General features: G+C 38.4%; 1 pseudogene; it reads right to left on the minus strand.

Annotated features, from left to right (window-relative positions):
- Nucleotides 1-788: 788 nt before the first annotated feature.
- LOC147287343 (putative LRR receptor-like serine/threonine-protein kinase At2g28960 pseudogene) lies at nucleotides 789-2241 on the minus strand (annotated as a pseudogene).
- Between the last annotated feature and the right edge of the window lie 10409 nt (nucleotides 2242-12650).

Consider the following 12650-nt stretch of genomic DNA (forward strand, 5'->3'; position numbering starts at 1 on the left):
ATAAATCTGCTGATTTTTATTTAATGCACAATCTTTTAGGGAAATTGAACTAAATAACCCATTTTTTAGAGCACATTATTTCTATAACCTCTTTTTTTTTTTTTTTTTTTTTTAAACTTACTTTTAGAACTCTTTGGCCATTTTTTGGACCAAAGCACCTCTAACAAAAAAAACTCTGTGGTCGACAAATAGGGTCGAGACATGGTCTACATGGCCATAACGTTGACCTGTAATATCAAGTCATATTAAGACACCATGGCTACAGTACTCTTAAGACACCAAGGAATTCATATTTTTGTGTGACTGAGGAGACCTATATGAGCCAAACCCCAGCACAAAGAAATTAAGGTCTTATATATTTTATTTTATTTTATTGAGAAAAGCCTGTTTCTAGAACAAAACTTGTTATGTGGACATGAATCTACAATCTTTTATATAAGTAGCCCTTCTTATTCACATATACTTGGTTAAGTCATAATATATATTATCAGCTCTAAAAATGTCAGCAAGTTATAAGGAGACACTATTACCTTGACTAAATGAAAAATAAGGTTGCTAAAAAGTTTTTTTTGGTTTGGGAAATTGGTCCACAACAGTTGAGGGTGAATTTATTCAATTTCTTGCACATGCAGCCAGCCTCCTTTCTCAAGAAGATGCATTATGTACTTAAAAAAATTAGTTGCAATCATGCATACTGTGGCATCTATATTACAAAGAGATTGTATATTAAGCCTATAGAACCTGCAGGATCTTAGCATGTGCTAACCTGCAGGATTGAAATAATAATTCTACCTAACCGAGGGAGTTAGATTAGTGATCGAATTCTCAGGCATCACCTCAATGGAATTTCTGTATTCAGTTTCATGGCTCTGCTTCGTTCGAGCCAGTTCTGTTTCCAAACACTCCTTCAAGTCTACCACTACCTGACTCATGAGTGGCCTTTTTATGGCACTTATAGATGCACATGCCGTTGCTATTTCCACAGCTTTCCAGACTGAGTTGACATTGAAATCTCCCTCTAATCTTGGATCAACTATGCTGTAAATGTCTCCTTTTGCAAGCATGAAACCAACCCATTGGCTAATGCTAATGATCTCATCATGCGTTCTCGATATAGCAGGTCGACTTGTGATAATCTCTAACAGCACAATCCCAAAGCTGTAAACATCACTTTTCTCATTTAACCTGTTTGTTAGGAAGAACCTGCAAGCCAAATCATGCAATGCAACTCAGATCATATCTTCTGATCCAAAAGATTTTGCTGAAGGGTCAATTTCTAGTTTCTTTCTAGTTTTTTTAAGTTGCTTGCCATTGTAATTAGTGGGTTATTTGGGCCTCTTTTGGTCATTCACCGCCTCTTTTTTTTTTTTGCCATTGCCTTTTCATTTTTTTTACGTTTTTGCCATCCTTTTGGTTTTGCCTCACATAAATTTGTTTTTATCTGTTTGCCATCTTGAAATTGTGAGGGTTTGGTGTGCCCTTTTTGGTCATTCACCTTGACTGTATTGGCTGTGAGAACTCATTTCTATCCCGTTGCTTTCATCAGACCCTCTCTCTCTCTCTCTCCCCCCCGGTCACTCTTTCTTTCTCTCTCTTCGAATCATTGCCGTCCGACGAGGGATTTCGGCGAGACCACCCACCTCGAGCTTGCTTCTTCCTCCTTTTCCTTTCGGTGGTCACAATCAACCCAGAAAGCCAGTGACGGCCGCGGATCGAGCCAGTCCGATCAGAGCCTCTCGCCGGCGTTGACTTCGATTTCGGCGGTGTGGCGACCTTCCCCCAGCCTGTGAGTTTGTTTTTATGAATTTAGGATAGTTTAATTGTTTTTGCTTACTGACATCCAGGAGCTAGCTTCCAAGCTTATATTTATATATCTATTTGTAAATCAAATTTTGGCTTCAGCTAGATATTAAATACCTATACATAACACCATCTAAGTATCTAACCATTGGTATTAACTATATATATTGATATAACCAAGAAGAAAATCAAGTAACCTCTGCTTATGTTCTTTATTTGCCTCCCCGTGTAAACAGCTGCTACACCCTCAAATTTCAGGCAAAATGAATGGCATGCATCTAAGACTCAATTTGTTTATTTGTAAATATGCTTAATATTAAAGGAGACCATGCAAGAGAGTAATAAAATTCGATTTATTTATTTAGACACTACCATAAAATGATCATTTTCGTTCACTGACCTTATGAATTGAAATTCGTAATCTTCATCTCTCATCTTCATTTTAAATTTTTTGGTGGTTCTTCGTTATTTTCACATTTATGGTTTATTTACTCTAAACCCATGAGAGGCCATTGCAAAAGACACTAAACACAGCAGAGAAATGGGCAATAATTTGTTACAAAGGAATTTGAGAAATGGTGTACAACATGGTGTTTTCTTAATGAGAGCTCTCCTAGTCAATCTCTATTTTTCGGATCATTAAGTGTGTGTGTGTGAGTGCAGGAAGGAACTATACTCTGTTCTAAGGACTAATTTTTGCAATAGTCCTCTAATTATACTCTGTTTCTTATTTTTGTCTTTCAACTCTATTTTAAAATTATAGGCTCCTTATACTGTTTAATTTGTCTCATTTTGATTGATATGCGTTTAGTTATGCCTTTATGGTCCCTTTAGTCTGCAAATTTAGGTGTTTATTCTTTGTGGTCCCAGTTGATGTAGCCACTCCATGTACGTCTGACATTGGGTGTTGTTTTCACCAATTTTGAATGGACTTTGACTTTGTTCATTTGTTGGATACTTTTGAAGTTGTTGTTGAGCATCCAATAGTAAGTTGTTTGTTGTATGTACTATGTACTCAAAGTGTGACATCTTTAAAGGAGGATGATACTGTTTATGTTTAGAGATTTAAGACAATGTTTCCCTTCCTTTTTTTAAAATTTTTTCTCTTTTCTAATACATTTTTCAACTACTATACAACCCTATTTGTGATCGATAAAGAGTAGTAGACCAATTTCATCACTATGCTTTGTCAACAGCATTAAGTAGCCATTTGAAGGATGAGTTGCTTAATTTCTTGGCATATCCAGTACGATCTGATTTACCACAATCCAGAGCCTAAGGGAAAAATGATAAAAGCATGTAACTTTGACATTTTTAATTTAATTACTCCCCAATAAATAAATGATGTGTATATAGTTCAATTAATAAATCTTTAAAATGCATAAATGATCATTTTCTGGTGATATCCAGTGAATGATCATAAAGCCACAAATAGTCCATATCTGATGTATCAAATGATCATGTAATAGTCCATATCGGATATATCAAATGCTTTTCATAAATGATCGTTTTCATTTATGGAGTACTTGCATTAATAAAGTCTCCTGTGTTAAGTTGCTTAAGTGAAGGTTAATTAGTGTAGACTGAATGAATGGTGTTTGAGATTTATAACTTAAGGTTAGTTTCAACATTAACAAGTCCGCAAAAACAGCTCTAATTAAGGTTGGTCCTAAACCCTTTATATTTGCTTTTTTTATTTAATTAAGGTTGAAATCATGCAATTGGTTCTAACTTTGATGTTTATGCAATTAATTATTTGACTAGAATATGGTATTGGTTTATGTTGATTCTCAGTTAGCCTTGGTTTGTGATGGTTCTTTTCTTAATGAACCGAAAAAAGAGATTGATAAATGCACTTAAAAGTGAGAACATGATATTTTCTTAATGAGAGCCAGTTTGCTGAGTCTAGGCTTTTTGGGTATCATATTGAAAAATACAAATCTCAACCATGTTCTTTTCTTAATGATCTCAAAAAAGTGATTGATGAATGCAGTTTTTTTTTTTTTTTGGCTGGCAGTGTTATTGGAGCAGTGGTAATTGTTGTGGAATGGCTGTGTTATTTTTTGGAATGGCTGTGTTATGTTTTTTCCCTCCACCTAATGCATGTGAATTTAAGTGCACTAATTTTTTTCCTTTACGTTGACAGAGATGGCAATCTTTGTAAGAGATTTTAAGTGTTCCAAATTTTGTCCCGGCTTGGCTTTTCAAAGAAAAAAATTATTTACAACAGGGATTTAATTTTGTTAAGTTTTGTTTATTTCTTTTTCTCCCCAAATAGGTTATAGGGTCAATAAACATGTGAGGTACTTTTTTTAATTTATTTTTCCTCTCTAATGCTTTGATATTTAATGTTTTCTTTCATTTCGTTTGCTTTTTATATCAATTTTGTTGTCCTTTGGTTATTGTTGTAATCAACTATTTTAGTTTATATATTTATCCATTGCAATAACTAACTGTTACACTTTTAACAAAAAAATGCATGTTTCATAGGTACTATTGTTCTGCTTTTGCAACAATGACCATTGAAGTCAAGCTGTTTAATTAAGGAATTCTGTTAAGCAAGAGATCGGTTTCTATTCAATACATTTTAAAGATCTACATGCACATTGGTCTTTGAAACAATTCAATGAATGACCCTTAGTATTGGTCGGTGTGTTATTTCACTCTAAGAAATTAACCTGTAATTGTGTATTAACTGATCTTCTGTTAGCTCATGCATATATATAGAGTTGTATGAACTGGGTTCTCGACCTGCCTCCCCTTCTAGCATTACCCTCCATGTAGCCTCTAGATTAGTTTCTGAATAATCCCTTTTAAACATGGTTTCTGTCTAATAAAACCTCTATGAGTTGTCCTGGGTTTTCATTATCAAAGTATAGAATACACATATTGATATCCAACTTATCTCCGTGCAGTTCTCAGGCTGCAGACCCAACTCATTAAAGCTTTTTGCAATCAGTGATTTTGTATTTCTTTGGTTGTTGTTGTGGTCAACTCTTTTGGTTTATATATTTGTCCATTGGAATAGCCAACTGTTGCACTTTTAACAAAAAAAATGCATGTTTCGTAGGTACTGTTGTTTTGGTTTTGCAACGATCACTTTCAAGCTGTTTCGCCACTCTTTTGTGTACTGTTAAGCAAGAGGTCAGTTCTATTCCTAATAAATATTGTGTTTTTCTCAATTTGTGGATATAATTTGAATCTGCATATGTTTACCTTTTAAAATATTTTCCATCATTTTTGCAGCTACATTAATTAAGTTGTTGCTTGAGCTTAAATATTTTTTTCCCTGTAAGTTGACCTTGGGCTGCATATTCACCACTATGTATATGTAAGTTGACCTTGGGCTGCATATCCAAAAAAATGAGGTAGAATTCGAGGAGATTGGGGTCATGAATCCGCATTTTGTAATTGAAGATTAGTTAAGAAACATTGATGTCAGTGTTTATAGACATATTTAGATTTTCATATATATGTAAAAATTCTTATATTTCAGTTTTTGTTGTAAATATATTATTATGTGTGGCTATTCCTGTAATTAGTTGTAGGGCATACTAGTAAATATTTAAAACCTAGTAAACCCTACCTCTATATAAGGATATTTATAAGATGAATGAAATAGACAGATTATATTTTCTCTGTCTCTCTTTTCCACAAACCCTATTTTCTATATACTTTTACAACACGTTATCAGCACGAAAAGCTCTTTGGATTGTGGATTGCCAAACAAAAGAGGATCATCATTCAATCCGTTCTTCAACCAAGTAGGTTTTATAAAATAATTTTATGTTCATAGTTATTTAACCTTGATTGATTGAAAAATTCTCTATGAAGTATGAACCCTAAATTTATGTGATTGATTTATTTGGGATTATATATTTTATACATGTATTTGGGTTGAATGATTAAATAATAAAAAAGAGGAAATTTGGGTGATCGGAAACCACCCCGCGCAGCCAGCAGCCGCTAGCCCCTTCACCCACGCGCGCTGCCTGCAGCAGCCCCTCAGTCTCTCGCTGCCAGCTCAAGCTGCCACACCTCCCCTCAGTCTCTCGCTGCCAGCAGCAGCGCAAGCAAACCACAAGCTGCCACACCTCCCCTCGCGCTGCCAACCTTCGCAGCAGCAGGCTTTGCTGCCAGTAGCAGCCCAGCCCAGCAGGCCCGTGCAGCAGCCCAGGCCTAATGCGCCAGCCCAGCCCAACAAGCCCAGTCCACGATGGCAGCCCAGAAGGCCTGCCACGCCGCTGCCACGTCAGCATCCACGTGGACGCCAAACCGCTGCCACGTCAGCGCCACGCATGCGCCATATCATTGACATGTCAGCGCCACGTCGCTACCACTCCCACGCTGACACATGACGAGCCTCCTGAAACTTTGTAAAAAGGAGGTTTTAATCTTTGCCATGCCTGGGATTTGAACTCAGGACCTCTTGTGCACAACCTTATGCCTTGACCAATATGCTGCTAATGGTTTCTTGTTGATATACAAACTATTTAATATATATACTCTAAATGCCAGAAACTTTTATTCAAACAATTTCGTGATATTTTTCTGTTCTTCTTGGGTATATGAATATTTTACTTGTTTAAATTTTTGCACTAGAATATATGTGTAAAAATTGCAGGTAATTAATGAACCAGTAGTTCATACATAAATATTGAACCTGTAGCTTCAATAATGTTGTATAAGGAACCTGAACTTTTCTTCATAAATTCACCATACATGATAAAAACAAGTAGATTTTACATGTCTATACCATGTTATAGAACTTGAAGCTCTTATTTGTTGCTTATGGATGTTATTGCCCAAAACATTAATTATGGTTATTTGTTCCTTTTAACCAAAATGTCAAATCTCAACAAGCTTGATTTTGTCGCTTTGGAAGTTTCCGGAAGAAACTATCTAAAGTGGACTCAAGATGTTAAGCTTCATTTGACTGCCAAAAAGATGAGGTCGACAATTAATGCTGACAATGTTGTCGCAGAGTCCTTTTGGGCAAGTGTCATGATCTTCATTAAGAAACATATGGAGGAAGCACTCCAAGTTGAGTACCTCGCTGAAGATGATCCACGAGCTCTTTGGGTCGCTCTGGAAGAGCGGTTTAACCATCAGAAGACCATTTTCTTGCCTGAAGCAAGACATGATTGGCAGAACATCCGTTTCCAGGATTTCAAATTTGTGAATGAGTATAATTCGGAAATCTGCCGGATCCGGTCACTCCTCAAATTTTGTGGAGAGGAGCTCACCGAAGCTGACCTATTGGAGAAGCCTTTCTCCACCTTCCCTACCTCCTGTTTGGTCCTGCAGTAACAATACAGGGAGATGAATTTTACTAAGTTCTCGGCATTGATCACTACTTTATTGTTCGCTGAAAAGAACAACAACTTATTAATGAGAAATGATTAAGTCCGACCTGTCGGTACTAAAATAGCACCATTGCCTGAAGCAAATGTTGCTCATCGCGATTCAAACCGCGAAAGAGGATACCGAGGTCATGGAAATGACGAAAAGTTCGATCGCCCAAGATATGGAAGGAAAAGTTCTCAGAGGAATGACCCGTATGACCGAGACCAACGTGGTCATGGCCCACATGGTAGGAACCACCGTCTCTCGGCCCCAAGAACTCAAAATGAGAGGAACACTGGTCCGGCCCGTCGCCACCATAACTAGAATCAGAATCAGAATGATCTCTATTACCTATGTGGAGGAACTGATCATTGGTCCCGCACCTGCCGTTCATCAGCGCAAGCTGTAAATAAGTATCATGCCAGTCGCGGAACTCGAGAAACCAACCTCATTGAGGGATCATTTCCTATGGATACCACTCTAGAGGTCACTGATTTCCAGGCTGAATCTGGACACTTCAAGGACTAGAAACTCGATGACATGGATATGATCGGCACTTGTGCCTTATTTATTTTATGAAAAATGTTTTTCTTATTCAAATTATTTTGGTGATTTATGACTTGGATTATTTGTTCTAAAAATTTGGTTATGTTCGAAAATTATTTAATTCAATCAAGTTATTTTCATACATGTGATCCATTGAATTAAATTTATGAATAAGCATGTTTAGTGGGGAAGTTTGTTGTCTGGCAGACAGTGCTACTACGCACACTATACTCCAAGATCGGAAATATTTTTCAAACTTATTGCTTACTCATACCTCTGTGACAACCATATCAGGCCAATCCAACCTGATAGAGGGCCATGGCAAAGCCCATTTTTATGTTGTTTAATGGTACTAAATTACCATTAATGAGGCCTTATATTCTCCAAGTTCCAGAAGAACGTTGTTAAGTTTTAAGAATATTCGAGCCAACGGTTAGCACGTTGAAACCACTAAGGAAAATGGAGTGGAATATCTTTGCATAACATCTAATTTGTATAGCCAGAAGCGTACATTGGAGAAATTGAAATGTCTCTCGAATGGTCTTTACATGACCACCATTAGATCGATTGAGGCCAATCACATAGTTAACCAGAAGTTAACCAATTTGAGCAGTTTCTTTCTATGACATGACCGGTTGGGATACCCAGGTCAAAGTATGATGCGCCGTATCCTCAATTCATCACACGGGCATCCCTTATTAATAAGGATCTTGTGTTTAGTGACACACTATGCCAAACTTGCTCGCTCAGAAAGTTGAATATTAGATCATCATATGCAAAGACTAGTAAAGACTTCATCCTTTTCCTGCAAAGGATTCAAGGGAATATTTGTAGACCTATCCAACCACCATGCGGACCATTTAAATATTTCATGGTTTTGGTTGATGCATTGACAAAGTGATCACATGTTACACTATTGTCCACAAGAAATGCTGCTTTTGCTAAACTTCTCGCCCAGAAGGCTCACCACACGAATTATCCTATAAAGTCCAGAAGACTTGATAATGCCGGAGAGTTTACATCGAAAACTTTCGATGATTATTGCATGTCCCTTGGGATTAATGTTGAACATCGAGTTCCCCATGTTCAGACCCAGAATGGTCTCGCAGAAGCGTTCATTAAAAGATTACAAATGATCGCACGAACCTTGGTTATGCGCACCAAGCTTCTAATTTTTGCGTGGGGCTATGCAATCTTGCATGCAGCCATGTTGGTCCGGTTGAGGCCCACTGCTAGCCAACCTTACTCCACGTTACAGCTAGTTACTGAGTACGAACCTGACGTTTCGTACTTACGCGTATTTGGGTATACAGTTTACGTGCCAGTTGCGCCGCTACAACGTACCAAAATGGGTCCTCAACGAACGATGGGCATATATGTCGATTATGAATCTCCATCAATTATATGCTTTTTAGAGCTCTTGACATGCGATCTTTTTACCGCCAGATTTGCGGATTGTCACTTTGATGAGACAATCTTCCCGCCATTAGGGGGAGATAAGAACGTCACCGTTCCTGAAGAACGACGTGAATTGACGTGGAATGTCCCCACTATGTCTTATCTCGATCCCCGAACCGCCCAATGTGATAGCGAAGTGCGGAGAATTCTAGATCTATAGAGTATAGCCCATAATATGCCAGACGCATCCTCTGATCTAGCTAAAGTGACGAGATCACATATACCTACTGCAAACGTGCCTGCAAGGATATCCGTCCCCGAAGGACGTGTCGTCCCAGATGGACGAGGTACAACCATAGCGGCTAACCAATCATATGTCCCTGCCCAGAAGCGAGGTAGACCACTAGGTTCGAAGGACTCTTATCCCCGGAAGGGGATAAATTTGGCACAAACGAGTCCCCTTGACATCGCGATCTCAATCGATCCATCTCACGAAATAGTTTCGGATTATGGGTCCATCCCAGAAGAGATGGCGTTAGGGGACGCTCCAACGTTTGAACCCACTCTCGAGAACATAGAGATCTCTATAAATTATGCATGCTTAAGTGAACTCTGTATCGAAAAGAGATTATCATCGATGATATATTTGTATTTGCGGTAGCTACCGAAATCATAACTAGCGATGACATCGAACCTCACTCTGTTGATGAATGTTAACGTCGAGACGACTGGCCAAAATGGAAAGAAGCAATCCAGGTCGAATTAGATTCCTTGACAAAGAGACAGGTGTTTGGGCTTGTCGTTCCTACACCTTCTCCATGTTAAACCTGTAGAATTTAAATGGATATTTGTAAGAAAGCGTAATGAGAAAAACGAGATTGTGAGATACAAGGCTCGTCTAGTGGGGTAAAGATTTTCTCAATGCCCTGGGATTGATTACGAGGAAGAGTATTCCCCCGTAATGGACATCATAACGTTCTGCTACCTTATCAGTTTGGTAGTTTTCGAAAAACTGAGTATGCAGCTTATGGATGTGGTCACTGCTTATCTCTATAGGGATCTTGATACAGAGATATATGAAAGTTCCCGAAGGACTTAAGACACCCGATGCAAATAATTCCAGACCACGGAACACGCTCTCCATTAGTTTGAGGCGATCACTTTATGGATTGAAACAATCCGGACGGAGGTGGTAGAACCGTCTAAGTGAGTATTTGATCGGGATGAGATATGTGAATAATGTTCTATGCCCTTGCGTGTTTATTAAGAACAAGTTCCAATTTTTCTATTGTAGTTGTTTATGTCGATGACATGAATCTAATTGGTACTCCTGAAGAGATCAAGGAAACAACTAAACACTTGAAGTTGGAATTCGAGATGAAAGATCTTAGGAGAACGAATTTCTGTCTCGGCCTAGAGCTCGAGCACCATGCAGATGGAATTCTAGTCCATCAATCGAATTACATCCAGAAGATGTTAAGGCGCTTTAATGAGGATAAAGCGAAGCCTTCTAGCACGCCCATGATCGTCCGTAGTCTAGATCCTAAGAAAGATCTGTTTCGTCCCGCAGATAATAACGAAGAGATATTGGCACCAGAAGTCCCATATCTAAGTGCAATAGGCGCATTATTGTACTTGGCTCAATGTACTAGACCGAACATCTCATTCGCTGTGAGCTTGTTAGCTAGATATAGCTCTGCGCCAACACGTCGCCACTGGAATGGCATAAAAGACATTTTCCGCTATCTTAGAGGTACGACGGATATGGGCTTATTCTATCCCTACGCATCAAGGAATGGATTGATCCCCTCGATCCTCAGAACGATGCTCGCCTTGTTGGATATGCTGACACAGGGTATCTATTAGACCCGCACAAGGCGCGTTCCCAAACTAGTTATGTCTTTTACCATTGGGAAACAACAATATCTTGGAGGTCTACGAAACAGACCCTTGTTGCTATCTCTTTGAATCATGCTGAGATTCTAGTCCTTCATGAAGCAGTTCGTGAATGTATATATGGCTAAGAGCAGTTTCCAAGCATGTTCGAAGTACGTGTGGACTGCATTCCACCACTGATGAACTAACGATTATCTATGAGGATAATGCCGCTTGCATCCAGTAGATGAAGACGAGTTTCATCAAAGGAGACAACACCAAGCATATTGTACCGAAGTTCTTCTTCAATCAACAACAACAAGTGCATCAGCTGATTGAAGTCAAGCAGATCCGATCTCAAGACAACCATGCAGACCTTTTCACCAAGTCACTGCCAAAGTCCACGTTCTTGATGCATGTTTGAGGTATTGGTTTGAGTAGATTGGCTGATTTACCTAGTATGTAGTCTTCAGGGGGAGTCGACATCAGGAGAGTATCCCGAAGCATACTCACTTGACCATCGTGTACTCTTTTGTCCTTCGTCCAGGGTTATTTTGTCCCATTGGGTTTTGTTACCTGGCAAGGTTTTAATGAGGCACATCTTGGCATGGTCACTCTACTCATACTACATCCTGAAGATGTGTTGATCTGATATATATGCATTTGCTCATCTTTTCCCTTCGACCACGGGTTTTTCCCATTGGGTTTACCGGGCAAGGTTTTGGTGTAGCAACTCTAATACACCCCGCTCTCATTGACATACTATCTGCTTATGATCCAGAAAATATGACTTCACCTACTTTCGAGGTTCTGATGCGACTACTTCACACTCACGCGCGTTGCACTCTTTTTCCTTCGACCAGGGTTGTTTTTGGTCCCATAGGATTTTTATTACCTAGCAAGGTTTTAACGAGACAACTTAGAAGCGCATAGCAGAGACAACACTAATGACATGGAATATCCAAGGGGGAGTGTTGTAAATATATTATTATGTGTGGCTATTTCTGTAATTAGTTGTAGGGGCATACTAGTAAATATTCAAAACCTAGTAAACCCTACCTCTATATAAGGATATTTATAAGATGAATGAAATAGACAGATCATATTCTCTCTGTCTCTCTTTTCCACAAACCCTATTTTCTACATACTTTTACAACAGTTTTATAGATATATGCACATTTTACAAGCTTTCCACACCCGCAGCAGCGCGCGGGTACAATTACTAGTTTCATTACTATATCCCACCAATGCCCCGTCGTTAGTCATTAATATGTGGTAATTTGACCGAGTTTGACTAATTCAAAAGGTCAATTTTGTCCTTCATATACTTGCTTTAAGTCATAATATTTTCAGCTGATCTAAAAATTTCAACATGTTATAAGGAGACACTTTTACCTTGACTAAATGAAAAATAAGGTTGCTAAAAGGCTTTTGTTGTTGGTTTGAGAAATTCCATCAAATTTCTTGCACATGCAGTCAGCCTCCTTTCTCAAGAAGATACATTATGTACTTAGGATTTAGGAAACTGGTTGCAATCCATACATAATCTGGTATTCTGGTATCTATAATACAAAGAGATTGTATATTAAGACCATAGAACCTGCAGGATCTTAACATGTCCTAATCTGCAGGATTGAAATAATACATCCTAATTCCCATTTTATCCAGACAATTAATTAGCACAA

The sequence above is a fragment of the Dryas octopetala genome, chromosome 4 (genome assembly GCF_963921425.1).
Source record: "Dryas octopetala chromosome 4, drDryOcto1.1, whole genome shotgun sequence".
Classification (NCBI taxonomy): domain Eukaryota; kingdom Viridiplantae; phylum Streptophyta; class Magnoliopsida; order Rosales; family Rosaceae; genus Dryas; species Dryas octopetala.